The sequence below is a fragment of the Molothrus ater genome, chromosome 1 (genome assembly GCF_012460135.2).
Source record: "Molothrus ater isolate BHLD 08-10-18 breed brown headed cowbird chromosome 1, BPBGC_Mater_1.1, whole genome shotgun sequence".
Classification (NCBI taxonomy): domain Eukaryota; kingdom Metazoa; phylum Chordata; class Aves; order Passeriformes; family Icteridae; genus Molothrus; species Molothrus ater.
Genome location: NC_050478.2, coordinates 94,006,088 through 94,033,700, shown reverse-complemented (window position 1 = coordinate 94,033,700; position 27,613 = coordinate 94,006,088). Strand labels below are relative to the sequence as shown.

Here is a 27,613-nt window from a genome sequence, read left to right as displayed (position 1 = left end):
AAGTTTTAGTTGATTAACTACCAATATAATTAAGGATTTCAGATATGCACATAGAAACTGTAATTCAACCCAGAATCACCCTCATGCAAATCCCAGTAGTCAATAGGAGTGGAAAGGGTGCTTATTATGGGTCAGCAGTGGATTCACAAGAAACAAGTCAATTTTTAGGATGGTTGTACATGCTCTTATCCAACTAAAGAACATCACATGGTTGTGAAAAACAGCAGTACGTCCATTTCTCCTTTCCGTGCAGAAATCCAATGCCCATTCAGTCTTGAAAGGTATGTATCTACGAATTCATACTTGTGTCTCAAAAACTTAAACAGGCACTTTTCTTGTGAAATTTGCAAGCTTGGACAAGTTGCTTCCTGCAAAATGCAATCACTTTGCATTTCAGCTTTGTATTCTGATGACTTTATGAAACAGTATAGTCAAACCCAGGTTTCCAGTTTAAGCACACATATACAGCTTTTGCACTGGATCATACTGCATGTAATCCCAAAGAAGTCCTGGAAGTTCTTGGCACAAATTGAAGTCTTCACAGAAGTTAGGCCTTCCAAAGCTGACAGGTTTTGGATCTTACTAAATATAGGTATCTTTCATTAGATGGGACCTCAGAATAAAACTCATCAGATTTCAATCACAGAGAACTACAGATAGGTAACTATAGATAACTACAAATATAAATAACTATAGACAGATAATATTTATCGGTAATTATAACTATATATATATATATATATATATATATATATAAGACAATAGTTAGAGGTAACTGTTGAAGTCACTTGCACACAAAGACCCTAGCAAAAAAATCCAAATAAACAGACTGCCCAAAGATCTCAAAAGTTGGTGAGTACACCATTTCTATGAGGATACTCTTCCAGGCTGCCCCCTCTGGTGTAAGCACCCACAGCAGGGTGCATTTTAAAAGTTATGCATTTTTCAGTCAACTGAAGCCAACAGCCCAGCTTCTGAAGGTGATCTGTAAGATGTTAAGACATAAACATCCTCCTTTGCTAAAATGACAATCAATTCAACAGGCAGAGATCCAGAACAATGGCACAATCGTTTCCAACCCCTTCAATGAACTTCTGTACTGATAATTGCTATTATTAAATCTTGGTGACAGCATGATACTATGACCAATTATAAAATCATACAATGAACCTATTTTTTAAAGTAAATACATTAGTCACTGCCACAGGAAAACTCTAATCTACAAAATCTTGCTCCATTCTAGGCAGATAGAGTTATTGAGGACACTTGCAAGTAACAATAGGTAGATTTCACCCTAGTGATGTAAACTCTCTTCTATGAGGCACAGAGAAATTGTCGTTCACATTCATTGAGGGACTAATACATAGTTTGTCTGGTACAGGAGTTTAGAAGGTTGTGCTCAGCTTAGACAGGTGCTGTGCTAACTAAGACCACTCTTCTCTTTAAACATATTTTAGATCATTCCTTACGACAATGTTATTTTCACTGATGCTTTATTTTTTCTCTCTTTTCGGTAAGCGTTATCTTTGCATATTAATCTAACAGTTTAGAGGGACGGCTATAATGCCCTATTGTTCACACAGACTGCACAGTACTTATCACTAACTAGATGTCACTTCAACACCACTCAGCTTCATAGGAACTAAAGGCTTGAAAACAAACCCCAGGCAAGAATTTCCAGAGATAACTAAAAACCACTTTACACCAGGAGCTAGTAAAGGTGTGCTTGTGCCAGTAACACAGAGCCCCACGCAAATGACTTTATTATACAGAGTTCACTCAAGATGGCTATGGCAGCTGCTCTTGTGAAACTGAAGACGTCTCCTGGAATACCTGCACCTTGATACTAATTACACCACGGGTGCTCCTATGCAACTTCAGCTTCCAGTTTCAACAGAGCAAAGCTCCAAAAACCACTGTGCCCACCCTGGTGGGACAAGGCTGGGTGCACAGAGTAGCAGACGACCAAGCTGATGATGGTGGGTTTGCTGTGACAGAAGTGAAAGACACTTTGGCAGAGAAGCAACAACATTCACTGACAGACAACTTCTCCGGCCAGCTGCCACGGACAAAACTACTGGAGCAAAACTACCAACATACTCCCCCACCGAGATGAAACTTTTGCTCTCATTAGCAACGCCCCTCCCTGGCACTGCTCCCTCCTAAAACAGCCAACACCTCTTAGAACGCTGTTATTTTCGGCCCACTGGCAGCAGCCAGCCCGGGGGGTAAGCACATGGGGGCCTCACTAGAGAAGCCAGCCTGCACTACTTCCCACACCTGGCCACGGGACACTGCCACAAACACGGGGACGTGAGCACACACGGGCACCTGCGTCAGTGAAGCATTCCCCCACCCCGCAGCCACATCTGCCTCATTTTCCCGGGCATACACATCCCCAGCAGCACCTACAGGCACACACATCTGGCTCCCATGCAGCAATGCACCATACCCCATCCCTGCCCTGCATCTGTGCACACACACTCCTATCCACCTGCTGCAACAGCCCTCCTGCCCTGCCCGCACCTGCCTGGCACGCAGCACCCAGCTCCCCAGCATGCACACCTACACACCTGTACAGCCCAGCATGCACACCTAACACACCTGTACAGCCCAGCATGCACACCTACACACTCCCCCCCAGCCCCATCCACACATCTCTCGCAGGGCTCAGGGGGGGCAGCTGCCCTGCCACAGGGTCAGCATCCTCCTGCTTGATCCGGGACACACAGGGCCTTAAAATACCATTGGAAAGCAATGGTCAAAAATCAGGACACACAGCACATCTCACAAAATAAACTCTCAGCTATCATCCCACCCATACACCATGCCCAGGGATGGGGGCACAAGGGAAATCTGAAAGAAGATTTTGAAAAAGACTCCCCCTCCCAAATCAAAATCAACCCATGTTATGTCACTCAGTTTTTGCTTAAAATTACGCTTTTCTTTTTTTTTTTGGGGGGGGGGGGGAATGTTGGTGGGGGGAGAAGCCGACGAAATACACGGTTGCCAAGTCGAGTTAATGAAAAACCCTTTGGCTGTTAACTCATTTAGTGCAGCAAGCATGAAATAAAGTCCGTGGCATGGGGCCAAAGCACAGCGGCCCTTTGCCGGGCGGGCTTCTGGGACCTCTCCCCGGCCGCCGAGGAGCCGGCCCTGAGCACGGCGCCCAGCCGCCACTTTTGGGGAGACACTCTCCAGAAACCGGTGTATCCGCCTCAAAATAATACAAATATTAAAATGAACCCCACAAAAAAATCCAAATATCGATTGGGCCCGACGAGCTTTTTCATAAGGGTACTTTTGCACCCACTTCCAAAAAAAAGCCGGATCCCAGCGCTGCGGGGGGAACGGCGAGGGGACAGCAGGAACGAGGCCGGGCCGGGGGTGCGCTGAGGGCAGGGCAGGTCAGGGCAGGTCAGGGCAGGGCAGCGGGAAGTCCGCGGGAAGACGGCGGCTCCCTGTCCCACCTCGCCGCGCCCCGACACCCCGGGGCCGAGCGGAGCGGGGCTGGGCTGGGCCGGGCCGGGCGGTGGCGGGGGGCGGGCCCGAGCGATAGGGCCGCCCCGGCGAGGCGGGGCCGCCGGCGGGCGGGGGCTCGGCTCGGCGTCCGTCCGGCCCCGTTCCCCAACCCCCCCTTACCGCGGCACCCCCCACGTCCCTCCCCGCCGAGGAAACTTCTCTGCTCGCTGGGAGAGTTCGGCTCCTCAGCCAAGGGAGACGCTGGGTGCGAGCGGGGAGCGCCCGGCGATGGGGAGCGAGGGGAGGAGGAAGAGGAGGAGGCGGCGAGAGAGTTGCGCCTCTCCCCAAAAAGGGACTTTGACCCCGCACCGCTCTCCGCCGGACCGCGAATTACATATTTTTGTCACAGGTCGGATCCTAACCCACGTCGACACATCGTCTAATTTATGAACTCATCAGCCTAATTTCATTATTTAATCATGCGCCCAGCAATCGTGTTTCCTTAAGAAAGGACTGACCTATTTTTGGCTGGAGATAAACGATCATGTTAACAGATGTTAATCTTGTAATCTGTTTTTCCTGTAAGCACTTCGCATACCCGCGTTTCAGACATTAAAAAAAAAAAAATTAAAAATCTTGCCCAAACGACTTGACGTCACGATTCAGTTCTTACTTAAAAAAAAAAAAATCTCGCAGTGGTTTCAAAGACATTAAATCTTTTTCACTTTATAAATGCTGATTTGTTCTGCCTCAACTCCCACAGGCTTTTATTTGCATTTCAAATTCCACAGGTTACACCAGTCGCCTTTTCAGAAAATGTACACCCAACAATAAGGCAGCAAATGCGGGGGGGCTTGGGGGGAGGGGAACCCTGCATCTGGATTAAATAAAGAACAGAATTAATGTTTCAAAAATAGTCCGAGCAAAATTATATTTGCACGTCCAGTGCCCGAGCGCCTCCGTATCTATAGGGGTAATGTAAAGGATAAGCTGTGGGCACACACAATGCGCATTCCCCAGAAGATCCCTGTCTGCTGATGGGAGCTTATTAACGCTCCTAATAAATGGTGCTGACTCCAAACCGACACTTTTCGGCTTAAAACACAGGGTTTGTCTCCAGCAGTTAATTGCAGAGGTTAGCTGGTTTGAGGGGAAAAACAACGGCCGGCTGTCATGCTCCACACGCCTCCCCACACGTACTGCCAGTTTTAGCACCCCACCTTCTTCCCTCATAGCGAAGTTTACCCATCCAAACTTTCCTCAACTTGCCCAAGTGCTTAATTCGCATTAGGATCGCGACTCGGCGCTATGCTAATGATCACCGAAGATAGTAATGGGGGAGGGAGGGAGGGACGAGGAGGAGGAAAGCTTTTATAGCACAAAATGTCTGGAACTGCATTATTTCTATTCTTCTTTTCTCTCCCTCCCTATCTCTCTCCCCTTCCTTCCCTCCTCTCGACCCCCCCCCTTTTTTTTTTTTAACATGTACATTAAACTCCCTGCCTCCCTCCCCCACCCCAGCCGCATCAAACGGGCTATTTTTCCTCTTCTGGAAATAATCGCTACGGAGACATTGTCCTCCGAGTCCTCCTCGCTGTCTATATGGGAATAATTGTTTTCTCCGCCCGCCCACCCCCAACTTCCTTTGATAAACTGTGTACTTCTCTAACGGGGATCACGCAGCGACCGACTCGCCACGGAAGCGAGAGCGACTCGCAAACAAGGGGGGGACACACACGGGCACAGCCCCACATCGGGCATTTCACGCACACGCTGGATCAATATTAGCGGGGCTGGGGGGGAGAAAGAGGGGGGAACAGCCCACTGTTAATAATTGAAGTGGCTACTCGGGGCTCGACGACCCATCACCCACCTTCTTCAGCCGAAGCTTTTTACTTTAAAGTGCGGCAATTTGTTCTTTGTCTCTTAATGGATTAATATCGCAATCCGCCTCCCCTCACCGCCCCTGACGGAGCGTACAAAGCCAAAAGGCTGCCGGAGCCCGCAGGGCTCCCCCACCCCCCGGCACCACCACTGCAGCAAACCCGACCTCCTCGCGGAACAGCGCAAAGTTACCATTTTGGAGCTGCTCCGATGACCGGGGGGGACAGTCCCCGTACCCGGGGCGAGGCGCGAAGTTGAGGGTTTTTTTCCCCCCCAGGGGCACAGCCCGAGGACCCCCCGCCCCCCGGGCCATTCCCCCGCCCCGCCGCCCCTCACCTCCTGCGTGGCCGGCGGCGGCAGCGTTCGGGGAAGGGCGCGCCGAGCCGCTCTGAAGGTGAAACCACGCGCCGCATGCGAGCGGCGCCGCGCTGCACATGATCCGCCGAGCGGCTCCACTGGCGCGGGCGGGGGCGGCCCCGCCGGCCCCCACCGCCCCCCGCGCCCGCGCACCGCCCCCGCCGCGCCCGCGCCCCGCCCGCCCCGCCGCCGCCGCCGCCGCCGCCGCCGCGCGTCCCCCGGCGGCCGCGCTGGTGTGGTCGGTGCCGAGCCCGCACGCACACGCCGGGGACCATTGTCTGCGCGGGGCAAAGTTGGGGCGCGGGTGCCGCCGCCCCGGGCGCTGCGGGAGAGCGGGGGAGGAAGGTGGGCACCGCGTTGTGCGGGCGCGGAGTGGCGCTTCTGCCCACCGCCGCCCGGGTTCCCACGTACCTCCTCCGCTGCGAAAGGTGCGGGCTGGAGTTGCCCCAGATGCATTTCTATGAGAAACTTTTTTTTTTTTTTTTGGGCGAATTCCACTGGTAAAATATTTATGGATCTATTGAAATGCGCAGAAACAACAACATTAAAGTCCTCAATCAAGATCAAAGAGGAATACTGTTCAACAGCCACGCTGGGGAAGTTGAAAGACCTCCGAACAAATCAATCTGCCATATGGCTGTAGAAAGAAAAAAAAAATATAAGCAACCAACAAGCCCCCCTGGTCCCCCCCCCCCCTATGGCTGAAAAGTTAAATTCTTGTTTTCCTGCCTGTTTGCGAAGCCCTGTTTAATCACGCCAAATCTGTGTGTGCCACAGGCGAGGGGAGTGTGTTTAGTCTATGGCTGGGAAGCCTAATTTAACGCTCGGTACTAGACATCAAGGGTGTGGATGGAGCCTTTTTTTTTTTCTTTTTTTTTTTTTTTCTTTCTTTGTCTCATAATGTGCGATGACGTACAGTTGACACGGAGCGCTTTTGACGGAGGGACGGTGTTATCTTGACGTCCCAGACCGGCAGCACCCCATGGCCCCCGGGCACCCCGGCTCTGAGCTCCCCTCCGGAGTCGCCCCCCGCCCCCGGCCCGGCCCTTCCTGGGCGCACCGGCCCCGCGCCGCCCTCCCTCCGTCCGTCTTGCACTTGGGACGAGAACTGCTCCGGCAACGAGAAGAAAACAAAATTGGGGCGGGGGAGGCTTTAAATCCTGCCCTTTCCAGTGCTTATTACAAGACCCCTCGGAATAAAGGGAAGCGGTGGGGGTAGGGGGCAGCGAGCGAGAGGGGAAAGTTGGTAATGAAGGATACACGAATCATAAAATGTAAGCTATGTGTGATTAATGATCTGCACTAATTTGTATAGCAGGCGTGTTAAAGGTCATTGACAATTGTTGCTGCTTTCAGCATGAATGCCTGAGTGGGATGTATTTGGGACAATCAAATTTAATTATAATTTACAGGAAAAAAAATAACTAGACATGCATAGCAGCTGGTCAAAATATAGAGAGGACGCACTTTAAAAAATGCACGTTGCCTTTTCTTCAAAAGCAGCTTCATTACATTAATGTGGTGTCTTTAAGTGCCTCAATAGCAAATAACACATCTGGAATGTCTGGATTTTGTCCCTTATGCATCAGCATCTTTCCCGCACAGTTTTTCAATTTCTGACCAAATTGGGTTCCCAGTTACTCCAGAAGTGCAGCGTTTTGTGGGAATTCTGAGTTCTCTGCTGCCAGATTTACCTGTGAGTGGACCAAGGCAGATGTCACCTCTCTGAGCCTAAGAATCCACCCCAGGCACACGCCTATAACACAAGTGTGTAGATTCTCTAATCACAGTTTATATAGTACTTTAGCATTTCTTTACACAAAGAGTAAGAAATCCATTATAAATCAGCATTCCTGGGCAGTATTTAGAACTACAGTATTAAGCTAACAATTTCCATATGGCAAAAATTGACAAGTCAGAGCAATGAAAGGTGCATGAGACTTCTCAACTCCTCCACCTAAAAATGTGATTTTTATGACCTACTCCTTTTCTCTCGGAGTCTGTACAGATTCTTTTCCTTAGACAGTAAAACATGAGAATACAGAACACAGTGCTTGCTGTATTACTTGACAGAGTAATGCTTAAAATGCTTAGTATTTTCCATCTTTGCTTCCATAGGGCCCAGTCCTACACTCCTTGTTCCCGTAAGAAAATAGGAGGCTAAAGGAGTGAAAGGACTGGAGAACCCATCTCAAGCTTAGTACACAAGGGGTATTCCGCTTTAATGGAAAGGCAATTAAAAATTCAGAAGATGCAGAGACCTTAAAAACAATCAAGCGGTATATTAATTTCACGGAAAGTCACCAGCAGAGTTCCTCTGTCCATGTAATTTTAAATAGGAGATTTTCTCACATTTCTTCTGCTGAGCCCAGCACTTCTGGGTTTTAAAAGCAAAACTGAAATGGTGTAAGAAATTATAGACTTAAAAGATATGCAGGATATATTTGCATAATATCATCAATGTCATTAGAAATTTCAGGTAGAGATGATGTTCTTAATGTTTAATTCCTTAGTAGTGTACCATTTCCATGGGTGACTAATTTGTTTGCAGACAATTTGCTCATTTTATCTTTGCCAGAAATCTTCCAGGAGATGTCCTCCAGTTTCAAATTCTTTAAATTACAGTATTTTGTATGAGAATGTCAGCGATATTAATGGCTCAATACGTGTTTTACTATTTATAGACTTGCATGTATAATAATTCTGGCTAATGAAATATTTGGAACAGGAAAGCATTTATTTACTTTTGCTATGGTCTAATAAATTATTTGTTCAGCGTTTGGGACCAGGCTTTCTCAAGTTAGGCAAAATGGCAGTTTGATGAAATTCTGTGCGATGACTTGTCTGCATAACTTAGCCTTAGGAGTGATTGGTGGAAGTTTAGATAAGAAAAGGTTCCCAAGAAACACTATGGTAGTGAGGAAAAAGGCCATCTCTGTAAAAGCAAGGCTGAAAGCATGGATAAATACTTCAAGACAGGCAAACAAGCCAAGTTTGGATTACATTTCATATATATGTGTGTGCATATGTGTGTGTGTACATGTCACATACACAAATACAGTCTGTGAAATGTAATCTAGGGAAGTCAGTCTCTTTTTCTGTGTGCTTGCTCAGAGTTACTCAGGTTTTGTGCCAATTAATATTTTCAGTTATTACAAATCTGTCTGAAATTCTGTTTAAATGTAAGACAGAGATTTTGCTCTCAAACTGTGCTTGGTCAGAAAAAAGAGCACACAAAACTGATGACAAATCATCTTTACATTCTAAACCAGAATTTTCTTGGTGTATCTGGAGATACAAAACACACATGCAGAAGTTACAAACTGGAAGGCACAGGCAGCTCTAATACCCATCTATGTGTGCAGATCACCACACAGAACCATTCCCACTAATGCTTTTAAAAAAGAATCTCACATTTCTGACTCCACTGAAAATGGACCATTCTAACACTGGTGTGTTTCTAGAGTTTCTGTGGGTGGCACAAATTCTACTCCAAAACAAAATTGTTTCAATTAATAACAATCTTATACACTTGGATTAAATGCATTGACTTCTGATGTGCACCACAACAATCTTTCTTTCCTCTCTAATCATGGCTCAGTAGCTGTGTAGCTGTGTGATAGTGTAGTGTGAGGCTGCTTCCAGAGTTCCAGAGTACTATGAAAATTCACCCCCACCCACCAAAGTTTTACACACCAGCGTACCCCGGGGTTTGCATGGATTGAGGTCAAGCTCTTGCACCCTGTTAATTTAGTCAGACATAAATCTAGTGAAAGGATTTGAAAATATTTTTCCATTTGGAGAGGTGCACATATTTCATGATCTGACATGTCTATTAATGCGTAACAGCAATAAGCAACTTGGTCATATCTGTTGACAAATTGTATCAGGTGTCAGGATGTGGTCATAACCTCTTTACTTTCTACTCATACAAGTTGTCCCCTTGCTATCAATGTAATTGCATCAATGATAAAAGATGACTGGTGTTTGTTTCCATCATCTCATGTACGGCATGCAATGGGCTTTTCCTTATGGCAGAAATAATTTGGAGACCTTTCTTGAAAAATCAACATTTTTAATGTCTTTCATATTTGCCCCTACTGCCAACACAGTTGCTAGGATATAGCCTGATTTTGATTTTTTGTGCTTTGATCCTCTCAAACCCACATTTTTTTTAAAGCAAATTATCCAATATTGCTTTTACAATGACACTGAGGAAGAGAGCAGAAAAAGTTAATATTGCAAATAAGTACAGCTGCATTGTACACCCCTATTTTAGGTTCATGCTAAATGTACCAACTTTTCCAGCCCTGGCAGTCAGATTTTCTCACCCATATGTAATTTTATAAACTACATCACGGCTTCACAGCAGGTAGGGAGCCCACAAACCTGTTCTTAATTTCAGCTTAACTGAAAGAATCTCAGCAGCAGCTGGTTTCAGAATAGTTGATCAGACTTCCACAGATGTGGCCCATAATAGGTTCAGAAATAAAAAAGAACTAGGCCACAAAGTAGAATTAATTTCAAGGAAGACAAATTCAATAATGATGCGACTTTTAAGATTTTTTTTTTTTTTGCTTTGAGACAGAGATCATTGGGAGGGCGTATTTCTGTGGCTCGGGTTTTTCCATTCTGACTACCGATAGGGATACTGCAGTACACTGATTTTCTGGCAGGCTGGACCTGGCTGTTAGCGGGCTGTGCTCTCCCAAAGCAGAAAAACGGGGTATTTCTGAGTTTGTGTCTCCTCCTCTCCCCTCCCCCTCGCCCTTCTTATGTTCCTCCAAGCATAACTGATAGTACTGGAGTGCTTGTGCGCTTTTCTGACTGGACCAGACAAAGACGTACAATAGCTAAAAATGACCTGTGATGTTGCAGCAAATGTGGCGCTTGCTAAAACTGGGCAAATTGGTTGCCAGCTCTAAACAATGTGTTATCTGGGGCTGTTACACAAATTTTAAATAAAGGACTACAGAAAAACAAAATAGTTTCACAAAAGTTCATTTCTGGGGTTTAGCAAGGAGAAGAATTTGATTTATGGAACGGCATGGCAAATACATCATTGTACTATCTTCTGCTGGGTGAAAAATACCTCCAAAGTAAAAGTGGAACAAAACAGTCACTTGTCCTCGCTAACAAAATTTCCCTTGACATTCTGTGCAGTGGTCTAAAGTGGTTGAATAATCTTAGTTTATATGGTCTTTCAGCTCAGGCATGCAAGGAAAAAGGAACTTCAAAAAGAGAATATTTTACCTGATGTGTACTATTTTAAGACTTCAGTAATTAGAGAACTGCAAAGGTCAAAACAGCCATCAATATCACAAGCAACAGAGTAGAAGTAACATGTTTGAGAGGAAGTTAGTTGGTTGGCTGTAACATAATATGCCATAAGCACTCGGATGTGGATCTGCAATGACGAGCAGCAGAAGGAACAGTAAAAGTTAACCAGCATCAGATATTTACTTGACTGAAAGCACACAGGAACTTGCAGATGAGAAATAGAGATGCTTTAGAGTCTAAATCCCAGAGTTTATTGCCTCACTGCAGAGATGCTGCAACTTACACCAAAGTCCATCCACACAGATCCATTCACGGGCTGGAGTAAAAGTTTGCCAGAGCTTTCTAACCTTTCAGTGAGCCAGACAAAAAACTCAGCATTCAGAAGCTCCCAAACCTTTTTTCTACCTTCTGGATCTCATTCAAATCAGAAATATGTGTCATTAGCCTAGTTTTAGCATACTACTGCCCACATCCTAAAGTAAAATCAGGAAATACTAGATTGGGGTGGGTAGCTAAGATGTTGCTGTGTGTCTGCTACTCCTGAAACTGTGTGTGTCAGCCTGTATTTCTGAACTGGCATAAATTAAAAATTAGTAAAAGTACAATGATTACATCTGAAGCTGCAGTAGTTTGCAACAGTATAAGTCATAATAAATATGTAGAATTTTGGGGGAAATTATTTTGAGAACAGGAACTCTTCCAAAAACTTTCCACTATTTCTTTCATTGCTGATAGACCATTTTTCTTCCCTGCACAATTTTATGCCAAATTGGCTACTTTTCTAATTTCCTCATAAATCACACAAAATTCATGATTCCTTTTTTCACATTCGGATCCACGAATCAACCAACAGAATTTGTTCTAGTGAGACAAAGAGGCTGAAACAAACACTCAGGATCATTAGCATAAAATTATCAGCATAAAATTATCCTGACTTATAACAACAAGTTGCAGGCGGCGTCTCATTTGTTGCTTTCATAGGGTTTGAAAGACAGAAGTGAGTTAGGGAAGTTGGTCCACTGCAGATTTTGTGAGGCATTTGCCTTTTTTCTCTCGTTAAACTCCAAAGCTAATAAACCCAGAGCATTCAGTAACAAGCAAGGCACTCATGTCAACAAAGACCTTACTTAGAGACGGCAAGGTTTTGAGAAACTTCTGTAGCAAGGATTTGAAGATATTTTAGTCATATGCAGTGCACTTTTGCCTCTCTGTTTCCTACAGTATAATCCCCCTTGCTTTCCCCCCTCTGTGTTTTAAAACGAACGCAGAAAAGGCTGAGTGTTAAACTACACTATTCAATTGTCTGGTAAGTACACAAATTCTGTTCAAATCAGAACAAACTCTCAAGTAGACAGAAAGGGGTATTTGGATTTCTATTTGGATTTCTGTTTTATCCTGGAAACCCTGCTGAACACCAGTGTGATGAGGAATATAGCCATATCAGACCAACAAAAGGCTCCTAATGTAGTGAAGACCTCCTCCCCCCTCCTCTCCAAGGAAGCCGGCTGGCAGAGCTTTTGCTATCGGAATTGTTTGCAGAATAACCAAACTAAAGCAGCTCCCTATGTGGGTGCCTCATTCAGGAATAAGCAGCACTTTTATTCTAAAACACTTATCTAGCTTCCTGAAGAGAACAGGCTATTTGGAAGATACTTCTTTGTTTTGAATGTTCTTATGGAGCAATACCTTATCTGTTTTTTTTTTTCCCCTTCTATTTACGTTTTCATTTGCTTCTCTGACAAAAGCAGAGACGTACTCTCTCAATAAAGCAGTTATCACATACGCCAGCAACTCTTAGATTCCTTCAGCTGTTCAAAAGATTCCCAAGAACTGTTTTTATTGCAAAGGATCCCATTAATATCAGTGGTGCAAACATCCTGTTTGCTCCTAGGGGCTTTATAAAGTCAAATGCAATAGATCTGCATTTCACATCACTACTATGACAATGTTCTTGCAATGCAAGATATACCACCACTCATACTTTTATTGCTATGAAGAATGTTGCTCTGTAAATACTCCACGTATTTTTCACTAAGATATAAGAAAATTTCATGCCAAATCCCTCTATCATCTAAGGAGTCCAGGACCCTATTTATTTTGATGGAAGTTGGGATAATGAAAATAATAGATTGCAAAATAACTGCGGTAACAATGCTGCCAAAAATGCTCGCAGAATGATGCTGTTAGTATTGTCCAAGCCAATGTTTTCTCCAGAGAAGAAGGAACCATGTGAGTGTGTGCTGTCAACTCCATTTGGTGTTACTAAGGCTAAAGTGTGTTTTGGTTTGTTTGTTTACTTGTGTTACAGAATTTAGGAGAGTTGGGTTCACCATTTGGTGCTTAACTCCCTGAAGGCTCCTCCAGGTAGAACTGACACAACACAAGTATCTACATCTGTAGTCCCCAGGAGAGACACCATGAGGCATAAGTGGGAAGAAGGGGTCAATGGGCTGTGAAGAGAGGGCAGGAGCCCTCTGGAAGGGCTCTCCTCCTGCCTTGTAACCCCAATGAATGTTGTGGTGGTTCCTGTGCCAAGTCTGTGAGAGGCCAGCCACTGGAAGCTGGTGTGAACAGCCGAACAAGAACTGCTGCCCTAAGCTGTAGGGACTAAAGAGGGGTGGCTGTTGAGGTCACAGCCAGGAGCTCTGCTGTGGGACCTGGGCCAAAGCCAGTACTTTTGGCTACCCATTGCCTGGCTCTGCACCTGCTCCTGGAGCCTTCTGTGTTCCCACCCTTGCTTTTTTGAAGAAAGCTACTTGCCAGAGCATTAACACTACCTCTGCACACTTCTTACTTCATTCAGAAGTGCTTCTGCAAGGACTATATAACTACATTAAGTTTATGTTCAAGAGTTTTCTACTAAGTTCATACCATTTTGCTGTAAGCCAGGCGTAGTATCCATAATCTGGTTATTAAAAAAGTGCTGGTGAATGGAATATTTGCATGAATGACCTCATTTTTCACTTGCTCACTAGAACATTTTTAAAAGGAAGTATTTGCTTGGTTGGTAGCCAAGTGTTTTCTCCTTGACTACCAAATGTGTTTAGTCCATATTAAGGGTAAAATTCTCTCCAAAGTTCACTGGTAATTTCCAGACCCTGCAAGATTTGCACGCAAGAGACTGACAGGAACATTCTTATTTAATAATTTCCCACCATATTTCAAAAAAATGTGGTTTTCCAGATGCTCCTGACTTCCAAATGCAAAGTGGAAAATGTCCAAAAAAGGCATTACTTCATCTAATGTCATTTATTTAGCACACAATCCTTCTGTCCTTCTTCTGCTTTATCAAAAGCAAGGGGATGTGTGACTAGTTTGTATAACTTAAATTTCTTATCTGGACTTGCATAAGTGCATTCAGCAGCTTCCTCAGATGTACAGTTAATGGGAAATTCCATGAGTTTTACACTTAAACTTAATCAGAGATATGAATGAAAGAATGTAACCATCAAAGCTGTTGCAGAGTCCTTCACTCCCTGACCTTAAGGCCCATAAACCCATGAATAAGTTACATTCATCCACGTCCTAATGCCTTTTTTTTCATCACTAATGCAAAATGGGTTTGGAACTCCAGCTATTAATCCAAGTTGAATTTCACTCAAATCGCTCACGAGTGGATACTTAGTCCTTACCAAGGGTTAGTAGGACTCGTCCTCTCTTCCCCATGCAGCGCAGGTAAGTGAGGAGAGGGGAAGGACTGCGCCACTGAGCAGAGCTGATGTGGCTGCTCTCAATCCCAGGCAATTACTGGCTGCCTCTGGGTGCATCTGCACCTCCCTGTCAGCAGGGTGATGTGTGCCATGGTCCCCTCTCCCTGGCTATCCTGAAGCTGCCACAGCAGGGGATGCAGGAATAACACATCTCTGCCCTGCTCCCAAGGTACCTTGCTGCGTCTGGTCCCCATTGCAGCCGTAAATACTGGTTGAGGAGGACTCTTCACTCACTCCATAAGCCAGTTTTTCTTCTCTCTGAGCCTCATTTTCTTTTAGCTGCAAAATGGGTCAGTACTTTCAGAGAGCTGTGCTCACTACTGCTGTAATGAAATACCCTGAGACCTTTGCTGACCCTGGCAGAGCAAACCATGGCACAGTCATGCTTGGTACCTGTGCTTGGAATTGTGTTTTGGCATTTGTATCCCACATAGCAAGGGTTGTATCCATTCAGCAATCTCTGCAGAAAGCAGTTTTGCACCTTCTTTGAATTGGCTGCCAAACCAGAGTCAGTCACCCAGCTAAAAGAGAATAAATATACTGTGAATAGAACAGAAACTCTGTCCCAAACGTGCACCAGAGAAAAACACCAATGTGTCTGCTGCACATCCAGTGCGGTTTTTCTTGCAGTGCTCCAAGATGGTAGATCAGAAAAGCATAAGAAGGAAGAACCCACTCAGATAAAGACCTCTAAGATGAAAATATCTCTGTCAACACAAACTGAATATTAACAAAATGATTCAAGGGAGTGAAAAGTAAAATGTTTGTTTGTGTTCAGATTTGGGAAATGAACAGAAAAAAATATCAATATCAATAAAATAATATTTTTTTTAAATAGTCCTCATCCCAGCTCTGGTTGATAAAATTTAATTTTTTTTGTTTTAAAAAAAAAGTACCATCCAGACACACCTGTGAGTCAAGTTTTGACCTGGTGCAATTTGATACAGGTGAGATATTAAACCCTGAAGACCAAGTTAACAATGGAAACAGTGACAGACAGTTAACAGTAGTAAATGGTGGTAGCTGCCATTGTACTCCTAAGTTACACAGTTTTCACAGCATAGAGGGACAGCTGATAAACCCTGAACCTGCTTTGCTGCCTTTAGTTTGCCTGTAGTTTTTTTCCAGGAACGACCTTGTGTTTACTGATAAATTCTGCTACTCACTTAATGGGGAATTAGAACGACAAGAAAATTTTTAATATCAAGAGCATTTTGCCTCATTTCTTCAGTCTTTGTAATTTAAATATCCTGTTGTGTAAGCCCAAAGGCAGGAAGTGAGCTATACAAACCCTTACAATAACAGTATTAGGTTGCAGATAAGCCCATGTGCTCAGTGGTGTTGGGTAATTTTTTTTTTCCCAAGGTAATACAAGTTCTGCCAATACTGGAAGAAATGCTATAGTGCTTTAACACATTTAAATTTTTCAAAATGAGCTTCATCTGTTACACACACACACACTCAAAAAATACTCTTCTGATAACAAGAAATTACTTTGGCCCATTATGCCAGGCTTTAATTATTTATCTTCACTCTCTATTTGTGTTTCTGCCATGAAACCCAAACCTTTTCAGCAGGCAGAGAGATGGTGGTGGGGTAGGTGCCTACCTGTCCCCTCTTCCATTCTTTTCCCTCCAACTCAGCAGTGTTTTAATGCAAATCAAACCCTTGGTGCGTACATAGCCAGCACAGATATCCTTACACTTCATGCACCTGGCAGTCAGCTTTCCTGCCGAGGCTGCTGCTGAACTGGATTGTTTCCTCTTGTGGTGATTACACTTGGCTCTCTGCAATAAAAGACAACAAGAACTTCTTACAGATGATAAACACAAGCCTTCTTTTTTAATATATACCTGGATTTATAGGCTTAAGGGAGAAGATTGTGTTAATGGTAAAATTTAGAATTTCGCAAATGAATCAAATCGTTTTTGCAAGCCAGACACACACAATGAGCATTTCAATCTGTGTGCAAGCCATGTAACCTAGCAGTGCTGCGTTTAACAAAAGTAGGACATGATTTCTGCATCTATTCTCCTTTAATAAGATTATGATCCTGACTGTCCTGTTCTGACTGCAGTCGGAGGTAGCGTTGTTGCTGAGTGGCTCACGAGCAGCAGGCTTGTGTGCTTGCATAACTGATCCCGAATTGCACACGGTGACTATCTATAGGTGCTAATCTTGAACATGACCAAACATTTGATCTCTCTGTGTATATTTGCACAAGCACATTTCCAACTGCGTGCAAATACACACACACAGTCATATCAAATGCACAGCATTATGTGTAATGAGATTATTACACGTTTGTGTAGGTGCACCGTGAAAAGGAAAAATTGCCTGACACTCTACCTTTATAAGCCTGTCTTCACAGACAGCTAAATTGTATTAGTTTAGCCATTTCTGCTGTCATTTTGTGCAGCATCTAATTTAGGCCCAAATGTTAATGACAATTTCAGCCAAAACTGTTTGGCTGCTTTTGAAACAGAAAGCAGGTTGTTTTGCTTATCAGTAAACAGTATGAATTGTTCTAGCACCTTCACAATCTGAAGCCAGAGTCTGAAAAATCTGAAGTCTCCCTATGCTAGGGCTTTGCCTTTTGCTATTCTTGTTACACATTTGGCTGTGTTATAAGTCTGTGAAAAATCACAGTTTGCACATGCTCCATCACTATCTCTTCAATTGGAGCCGCTGAATTCTAAGATTGTGCTGTAACTGAGGATGCTCAGGTTTCTCACAGCTGGTAGCGCCGACTGAACCACATATGCCACGTCCTCAGTTATAGACTACAGTGCCCCACTATTGCATGCTCGAATATATTATTCTAGGGTAGATTACATGGGCAAAGCCAAAATTTCACTATACTACAAACTCAGAGCAGTAACGTTGGGATGAGTTCCAACAGCAACTGCCAAGAGGGAGATAAATTAATTTATGTTCATGAAGAGTTCAGATACTGCAGAACTGGTCACTGCAGAAAAGCCCACAAGGTATTTGATTATTTCTTTTGAGAGAAGCATTTGAATAAAGTTATTATGTGGCTGTGCAGTTAATGATACCATAAAGCACACATATAAGGGGCTGAGTAAACAGACCAAGTATTGGAATTCTCACTATTGGAACTTTCTACGTTAGTTTGTCTGTGTGACTTAGGAACACAGTAAAGAGCCTAGTTCCTTTAATTGATACATTCACAGATCCACGTCTATAAGTAGCTTGCCTCCTGTTCGAAATAATAAAATAATGGTGGACCAGGGGTTAATACTTGATTGCATTTAACAATATAAAAAAGGCAGGAATAGCTTATCTGAAGTTATTGGAGACAATGATTTACTAGACATTATGGACAACCCACAGCATAGAGCTTTCAGCTATCCTCCCTGGGATATTAAAATCTGTGATATAAGTGAAGTACAGAGTAAGGGGCTTTTTGGAGTTTCCATTCATGTCTCAGCAGGCTTTTAACAGAACAACCAGGGGGAACTGTCTACAATAAACTTCTCTTCACCTCTTCCAGCATCAGTATGCAAGCAGCTCCATTTTCAGCTATGGAAATGAACCATTTCATTTTTATGAGATCTAATTTCAGTAGCCTACTTTGAATAATAAACAACAATTAACTTTCAGAGCACAGAAGATGTATAATTTTTAAGGCACATCCTGTTTCAAGGACTTCAGGATATAAACTACCTAAGAGCAAGAAATTATAGAAATAAATGACAGAGAACAAAGTTGTTCCCAGTACAGTGTGGCTGTCAGTACTCCTGCCCTTATAATTGTATGTGTTGGGCCTGATTCCCTGACTTTATTTGAGACTCCTTGGGAGAAAACTGAAGTAACATACTGTGGGATCATGTTCTTCTCCCAACATTTGTTTTTTGGAGGGCCAGTCTAGCGTGGTGCTTAAAAGCTTCACATGAACTGCACAGAGCTTACAGGATTTCTTTTGGTTTTCTGAAAGGGTGAGTACAGTAGGGCTTGTGCGGCGTTATTTCCTGAGAGCCTATTTAAGCGGGTTTTAGTGTTAACTTCAACTTCTTAACAAGCTTAAGTACAGCATCACATTTGATTTGGTTTTGCAAATGTCTGGAACTTTTCATGTGGAATTAGCAGATCTCAGTCTTCAAGCCTAATGAACTCAGATAAAACTCAGCAGGATGTCCTGTTGGAAACTAATTTTTTTGTACGAAGACAGCTCTTTGGTCCTCTTTTCTTGCCTTGCGTTTGTTGACTTGTCTCAGAAGCTCGTAAGCTATCAGCTCTCTTATTGATCTACTCTAGAGTCACTTGAAAACATAATTTTGAAAGCAGCATTTCAGCACCTCTTCTTGTTTGATCTTGTTGCTGTGGCACAGGTTTTCAAGCACCAGGCTGAAATCAGTGTTGGGGGTTAGTTTATGCTTAATAATACATTTTTTAAAAATCTTTACATCTGTCTAATTTTACTTAAAATGCCTCTCTATATGTTAAATTTTATGCTTTCTTAAAATCTGTCCAAGGATCCACATCCCTTCTTTTTCATTTAGCTACAAATTGATTCTTAAAGTATCACATCTAATAGCCTTTGGGGTTTGATGCGCAAACTATTCTGACGTCTATTCATAGACCTTTATAATGGGACCCACTCCAGTTTATCCCTTGAACTGTCAGGCTCTTTGGGAAATAATAGCTCCTGACAGTTGTGGAGTTAAAATATAGGATTAATGATCAGCTTTTAATGTGCAAATGGGGTATTCAGCTTTCCTTTTACCCATCCTATTTAATGCAAATTCACTGTTGAAACAGGTAGCATGAATTTTTTCTCTCACTAAACATAGATTAATCTATCAGGGTAAGTCCCTGAATCAAAATAGAAATTTAGATACACACCACAAAGTAAATACAGGACACTGTATTTGTGCTGATTTATAAGCAAGTATTTTTCTTCTGCCAAGTCCATAATTTATTTTTAAGGTTTCAAAACCTCCCTTTCAGACAAAAATAAGAATAGCTGTGCATTGCAGCAACGAATTTAACCAGCAGGAAGAACTCTGCCTTTCTCTATTAAGTACAGCTGTAGAAAGCCCCATGGACTTTGATTTAATTGTTTCCAATAGCCCAAAACAATCAGCTACCTGCACTTAGTAAAAAGTAAAAAAGAAAAAAGACAGGGATTTCTACAGTGAAGCATGGAGGAGATCAGATATTTTCATTAGGAATTTAATGACATGTTTGTGATTCTTGGCCTTAGGAATTGTATGGTAATTGTCAATTGGGGCATCCTATTAAAAAGCTGCCTAGCTATACAAAATGAGACTATTTGTTTAGAAAATGTTATATACTCATGTAATTGGAAAATGCATTTTAAACATAATAAGAATAAGAAGCATTTGTCCATTAGGTTCTGCAGTGATAGGCAGCACTGTTTACAAGGAGCAGAGCATGGGGAGGAGATGTTGGGTTAAGGTGACGCCTAAAGAACCTTGCACCAAAGAGTATCTGGGGGGAAAAAGGTTTTCAGGGCAACTAAAGTGAAAGTCAGAACATGAAAAGATAAACACTGAGTCATTCCAAAAAGTCTTTCATATTTAAGGCAGTCACACACCTGCCCATACATCCCTGATAACCACTAGCTTTCCCAAGCACATGAAACAGAAAGGTGTCCCTCAAGATACAGGACTTAATCCTTGCAGTGCTTGAATGCCTTAAGCTGCCAATAAAGCAGAGTGAAGTCTGTTGTCTGCAATTATTCCTTTGAAAGGAGTCACATCAGAGCAGCACACATATATAAGTACCTTGAGAGGCAAAAGAAGAAGAGCAAGAAGAACGCACAGCACATCACTTGCATGCAACTTTTGTGTCCTCTGTTACTACTGCTGTTAGCTTTGCATACATGCTTTAACACACGAACAGGGAAAAATACCATTAACGTTATTTTGGAAATCTGGTTTCAACAGCATCTAAATGGCCTCCAGGGATTTCTTTTGTTGTTTTGATAACAGTGTCAATTTACATGGATACTATCCCCCCACACCCCCACCCCCCATTTCTAAGAAAGCAAAGCAATCTATCATTAACGACTCTTGAGAAACATAAGCTAAATCTAAATGAAGCTCACAGTCATTGTTTATAATGTCCTTAGCTACTCTGCTCATAATTTTTAGCTGCCTTCTACCCTGTATTTACAGCTGTGCAAAGCAAGTCAAAACAGCAGTCAGAGAGCAGTGTTCTGCAGGCAGGCTGTATTCACATTGCTTTGGTGTGAGTTAGGGACAATTCAGCAGAAACTAAGTGGCTGCAGACATTCAGGTAAATATATAAGTATAATAATCATAGCACGCTGTGGTCACCAGATGGACTAAAGGTGTTTCCTGGAACTCAGTGAGCTGGAGGATGTTTAGCTACCTTATGCAATTTCTGACCCTTGCCAGCAACTTCTGCCTCCTGTGTCCATCCTGCACTCTTTTCCTGATTTTGTAGGAGGCTGGATGGTGGACCTGATTCCCTGGAAACAAAAAACACTTAGGAAAGATAAAGCAGACAAACAAATAGAAAATACAAGAATAAATTATTGTTTGCCCAGAGATTCTGCTCTCTCACCCATTTCGCTGTAAGGCAGGACAAATCAGTAAGGGCCAAGGCCAAGATGAAGCAATGGCAGGGACAGGGAAGAGGAGGTTGCTGGAAGCCTTCCTGAAAAGTTGTTCATCAAATTACACCAGGACAAACTAGAGTATTCTAATTCCTAACTAGGAATCTCCTCTCTGTGAGAGGCCACAGCCAAACTCCAGCTTTTTCATGCCTTGCTGCAGCTATGTGTTCCAGTCTTCCCTGGACAGAAAGGGAGTGATGTTTCCCCAATACAAGGTGTTGTGTGTGCTGCAATAGGTGCACAGGGAGGCAGTTTGTACTTGGGCTTGGAGCCTTAATTTTCAATATCTTTGTGGTTTTGGTTTACAATGGTTCCAAAACGCCTTCAAGCTTGCAAAATGGTTGTCATGCCTTGTCGAAGTTAAACCCACAGGCTCTAAATTATATGGCTGTTTTCTGTATTTTGAGAGAATTTTCTCTGGAGACATGTTTTTATATAGAGAGATGGGATTTTTTTTTTAGACTTTCTGCAAAACCCTTTCAGAATTCTTAAATGAATGAACTTTAATGAAAAAAAATTAAATAAAAAATTAGTCATTGCATTTAACAAGTTTCACTGATAAAACCGATTTGTCACTCATGGTTGATTTGATTTCACAGTCATAGTCAGCAAACCTTTATATTTCTTTTGGACTTGCTCATTGGGCACTTAAAATCAGAGATCAGAAAAAGTGCAGCTCACAAGAAGACAAAAAAGTTTATACTAATCCAGCAAGCAGAGATTAATTGAGTTTAGAATTCAGCTAATGAAGGGGAAAAACACTAAAAACCAGGAGCTGCAATGTATGTCAGAGGGCCAGTTTGGGGGGCAGTGGGGAAAAGAGGGCTCCAAGGAATGAGGAGCTGCTGATGGCTCTGGATATTTATTCATTTGAAGTATCCCAGAAAACAGATCCAGCAAGCTAGGAAGCACAACTGTCTCCCAGGCACCCCCAGAATTCATCAGTGCACGAAACTCAAAAAAACCCACCTGTTAATCAGAGGACACTTAATATTTCTCTTTGTTCTCAATGCAGTTGTTGTGGCTCGTGTTTGCAGAACAAAAGGGATGGGCCCTTGATATTGGGACACCTGTCTGCTAGGACAGGCAGCAGCATGGACTAATATGAGCACTGAATGCCAGCCTGTCCTCCTGTTTTTCCCCAGAGCAGCAGATATAGAAAGAACCATTTCACACACCCACCTAGTTAAATGAAACATTTTATTTTAACCCCAGCTATTAGCCTGAAATGACATCAGGATTCAAAACACTTAGAAAACTGGAATCCAAATTTCTGTGGTTAAGGGGATGACCCCCACCTCATCCTCATGCAACTCACCACTGCCCTGATTTCACGTGCCTAAGTAGGCATAATTGAAGGGGATGGACTCTCCTAGCTCACAATTTTGTCCTGCTACCATTCAATTGCCCCTCTTTTGTTTTGGCTTGTTTTGTTTGTATTTTCTAACCTTGCATAACTTTAAAATGGCCATGCATAATTTTTTGGACAGTTTCCATTTGGGGCAGAAACGCTTCTTGACAGGTTCAGCAAAAGCTGCAATTTGATGGATGCATTTCAAATTCTCTAAAAGCAGGGTTCGAAGTGCTCAGACACCAGTTTCAGCATTTCTGGAATCACAACACAGCAGAGGAGGTGCAAGCGTGTGTTATTTATGTTTGTCTGCAGCTTTACTGCTGTTTGGACATAAATAGAGAGTCAGATTCAATCGCAGCCAGTCCTATCTTAGGATGCTACAAACCCCCAGAGGGGACCTCTGAGGTGGGAAATCTGTGGGTAGAACAATTTACCACAACCAAAACCAACCATACCTCACTCTGTGGGTGAGCAGCAGCTCCTGGGGCTGGCAGCATTCCCCAGCTGGGTTCTGCTGGACAGGGGAGGTGCAGGACATGCTGACCCGGCACGGCCCCCACGGCCTCTGCTCACAGCCATAAACCAAAGCAAGCGCCTGCACACACACCAGAGCAAAGTCTGATGGGGGAGGAGGACCCAGGGGGAACTCTGTGTCTTTAGGGAGTGAATCAGTCCCTCTGTGGAGCAGGGGACTCAGTGACACGGGAGGGGACACTGCCTGCTGGGTGCTGCCCGCTCCCCTGTGTGGGGCTCACGGGCTGATAACAACCTGCTTGTTGCTCTAGCTGACAGCAGAAATATAATGTGAGGACAAATATGTATAAAAATGATGAAAAACAGGGGAAAACAAATCTAATAAAATCAGATGGGAGACTTCACAGCACAATTGGATGTTTACACTGTCCCAGGAGAGTGCAGTCCTGTGATGCTGAAGGGAATTGATTGGCTTGTATTCCCATTTTTTTCCTAAAAACTCACGGTATAACACTAGAAGCCTACAGGGATGCTGGGAAAAAATAAACAAACAAACCTCTCTGAGGCTTCTCCCTACACCCATCCCCTCTCCTGTTATTTTTCAAATCAAGGAATGGGGCAAAGGGGCAAAAGAGCAATCCTTGTATTTGCCAGCCAGTAAATCTGACTTCAATCCCTAGTGAAACAATGGGACAACCCGTTAAGGAGGGAGGAAAGGGGGATAGAAAATAATGGGGTCATGAGCAATTAAAAGGTTTGGCCAAAACTGACCTTTGTTTTAATGTAAGTTTGAATCAGCAGAGTTATATCTAGGTTAAATTTAACTGCCTGGTTTTCTGAATTTTCTTAAAAAGAAATAATGCCAGAGAAATTCAGTTCATCTGGTGGAATCAAAAGATGTAGTGGGAAAAATATGTTTTCTTTTTGCTTGCAACAGCTGTTAAACTTCAGCATACAAAATCATATAGAAGGAAAAAAACCTTTCCTTAAAATTCCAGCATCACCCTCAGTTTATCTAAATTGTGAAAAACCTCATAATATAATCCCAGTCCTTCCCTCAAAAGCTTCCAACCTCCTCATCCACAAGCAGGGGAAAAACTAGCCTTGGCATTCTTGATATTGCCAAGACTAAATGAGGTTGTTTAGATTTTCTCTTGCCTCTGTTCCCTCCTCTTATAAATCAACACTTTTTCAGATTAATTTATACTCTGTGTATCTGTATGTGCGTGTGTATTTATAAAAGGAAGGGTCACGAGTCCTGTGCTTTTAAAGGAAGGAAGCCTTTTTACATGATGTTTTAAAATTAGCCAGGACTAAACATTGTGATGCAGAAATGCTCCTCTTTCAATTACACAGCCCCTGGCAAGATATCCAGGGAGCTGTTTCAAGACAGTTTAAATTGGTCAAGCTAGTGAGGGTCCTCCCTTTTCCCTGGGCTATGCCACATGTTGCTGATGCACAGAAGTGCAGTAGCACTGCTGCTTATCTGACCCCTTATTGAGCCAATTTAAACAAATAGCCTTTTTCTTTTTTTTTTTTTTTTTTTTTTTTTTGTGTTACTTTTCAGTTGATTTCAGACTTTAAATTGAGTCACAGAGAGGTCAAGGGAGCACCAGGGCCAGCAAAAGGGCAAGGTCTGGAAATATGTCACCAAGTCCAAGGTGAGGATGGTCCTCACAGAGATGGGGTTGTGGCTCCCCATCAGTGAGCAGCATTTCTGATACCAGCCAGCTTCACTTTTCCCATTCCTATGGCTAATTTTTTAAATTTCACCTGGATCAAGAAATTAATCCAGCTAAAGATTATTCAAAACAGGCTATTTTTCAGCCAGCTCTCTTCCCAGTCCATCTCACTGGGTACCATAGGAGAGACTTTTGAAGAGTGGGCAACCAAGGAGAGAGATGTCTCCCAGGAAAAATACATTGCTTGGAAACTGGGGCTGTTTTGTGAGGAAACAGTATCACTGCTCCAGAATCTTCTGTTGAAAATTGTCTGCATTGTGAAAACAAGTCAATTTTACTATCTGGTCTGTTTCTTTCAGACATGTCTGCTGATGAACTTGTAGCCAAAGCCATGAGTTTCTGCTCACTCCCTCTGCCACCATTCACTGCTGTGTGCTCTCAGCAGACAGTAATTATCAGCCCTAAAGCCAACAAGAATGATGTAATTTTTAATTCATCAAATACCAGGTATCCCAGGGGGGAACCTTCACCAGAAATGTAGCCGTTCTGAAACCAGTTTGGGATTTTGACTTTGGTGGAAGGGGGCAACTTTGGGACCAAAAGCTTTTGAAAATCTGAGAAGTCATCACAGAATAATGACTTTTTTTACTGTCTCTGCAATAATAGGCTACCACCATGAATAACAGCTGACATTTCAGACTATGAGTGACCCCTGGGTGTTTTCTAGGTATTTTTCCCCCCTAACTGGTAAATTTGAATAGCTATGAGATAAAACAAGGTTAAGTATGCTGAGGGCATCAGGTTACCTATATGTCAAAGCTGTCATTTTAACCAGATCATTTTGCATGCAGGCTGCATTTGTGTGAGGATGCCTGTTGCACAATGTTGTTTTTAAGTGAGAGAGCAAAATAGATGAGCTCTCAATATGGTGCAGAGAGCACATGTAATTTCTTGCATAATCTTACTGGATTTATTCTGAGAAGTTACTGAGGCTTCCTACAAAGATTGTTTAATATCTTTGGTTGAAATAGTCAAGCTTTTATAATAATAGTGATGAAAAAATCATGACTTTTCATATCCAACCAAAGCCTGATTACACTCATTGAAATACAAATGTCAATATTTATTAGCTAATACTAAAATTACTGCCATCTCATTTTTGCAGTTAGTCAGAAAATCATTATGTATCCCTTTTCAAAAATCATTGACTTTTCCTTAGCACAGAAAACTCTATTATCAGTCTTTATAAAATATTTATGGCTTTCCTTGACATTCTTATAATATCCCTAGGAGAGCAATCAGCATTTCTTTTGTTCAAAATAAGACAAACCTCTTCTCCATAAAAAATAATTAATTAACAAAATGTAAATGAAATCAAATTTTAAAAAGTAAGAAACTACAGCTTGTTCATCTATTTTTTCCTCTTACATTAGGAAAAATTGAAGGCATCTCTCTTTTAACTACTTTATTACAATTATTTGGGCTAAAAAGTGGTCTTGATTTGTCAGTGAAGGACAAATTATTATTAATTTCACATGTAATCATATGGAGAGAATTATTAGGCTAAATGGAGAGGCTTTTCACTGATTCATTGATTTTTCTGTGCCCCTGATTGTTTGTGCCACAGTTTCTAAGTTAACATTACGCCCCCTCTCCAAGGTCCAGGGCAGGGGTTTTTGGTGAAGAAGTGCTAAATCACCCGTATTTTCATTAGAGGATGCTGGAGCTCCGTATGATCTGAAGGAAACATCACACTTCCATGTTGCTGGTCCTACTTGATGCTGATATCCCTTCCTGTAACTGGTCTGGAAATCCTGATATGTCTTGTCTCCCCATTGGTGTTTTCACTTTCCTTGGTAATGAGAGGTGATAAAAAGGGATTCTCCCCCACCACTAATATCCCTGCAGGAGCCATGTATCAGCAATGCCCCTTGTTTAGTTAGCAATTCTGCCTTTGTGCAAACTTTTTTACATGCACTTGGCTTGTTGCATTTTTGTGTATACTTAGCTGCATTGCCATGGCAATAGGAAAAACATGATGTTACAGATTTGGACAGAAAGGAAGGGGAAAAAAAGATAAACCACCACTGTAATCTCATGGCTAGATGAAGTCAGAATTGGCTAATTCTTGAAGTTAAGAGACATGCAATTTGAAAGATCAGAGAGGTTAAAAGGAGTCCTGAAGTGGAAATTTTCCGATTAATAAATGTGGGAAGATGGGAATTTCCTTAAATGAGTCAAATAAGTCAACCTGCACTCAGATAGGACACATGATCAGAATCTTTGAGTAAGGAGTGGGAGATTTGACTAATGCCTTTTAAAGCAGATATACCACAGGAATCAAGTTTAAGCTTTTGTCTTTGTATTTACACAATGTAAAATTATATATTTATATACACAGATATAAATTTTACATATTTTTAAACATTATTTTTATATAAATTAGCTAAATACCCTATCGCTATTTGTATAAAAAAATTCATAACAATTATAATTTTTTTTCCAAATTTCCAAGTATTTCTGTCTTGTTTAAAATTCTTTTGGCTTATGTGTAATTTCCCCCATCATATTCACAATTTCAGCATCCCAACATAGTTCTATTTCAGTTCAAGCATCCAGAGAGATGGTGAGCTGCCTCAGATGGACAGAACCATACAAGAGCTTCACCACAGAGCCCAAAGTCTAATCTTGCAGGCATTTGCTGGTGTGAATATTTTGAAGCTCAATAGCATTACTCTGGTGACAATGTTACTCTTACAGAAATTGGATCTTTCAAATGCTT

At 42.6% G+C, this 27,613-nt stretch overlaps 1 protein-coding gene across 1 annotated transcript in view; it reads right to left on the bottom strand.

The window, feature by feature from the left end:
* ZNF516 (zinc finger protein 516) overlaps nucleotides 1-5,777 on the bottom strand; it is a 102,052-nt gene extending 96,275 nt beyond the window's left edge. The window contains exon 1 of the mRNA XM_036378891.1: nucleotides 5,683-5,777. The gene's annotated coding sequence lies outside the window, so the exon portion shown is untranslated. The remainder of the gene's footprint in view (nucleotides 1-5,682) is intronic.
* Between the last annotated feature and the right edge of the window lie 21,836 nt (nucleotides 5,778-27,613).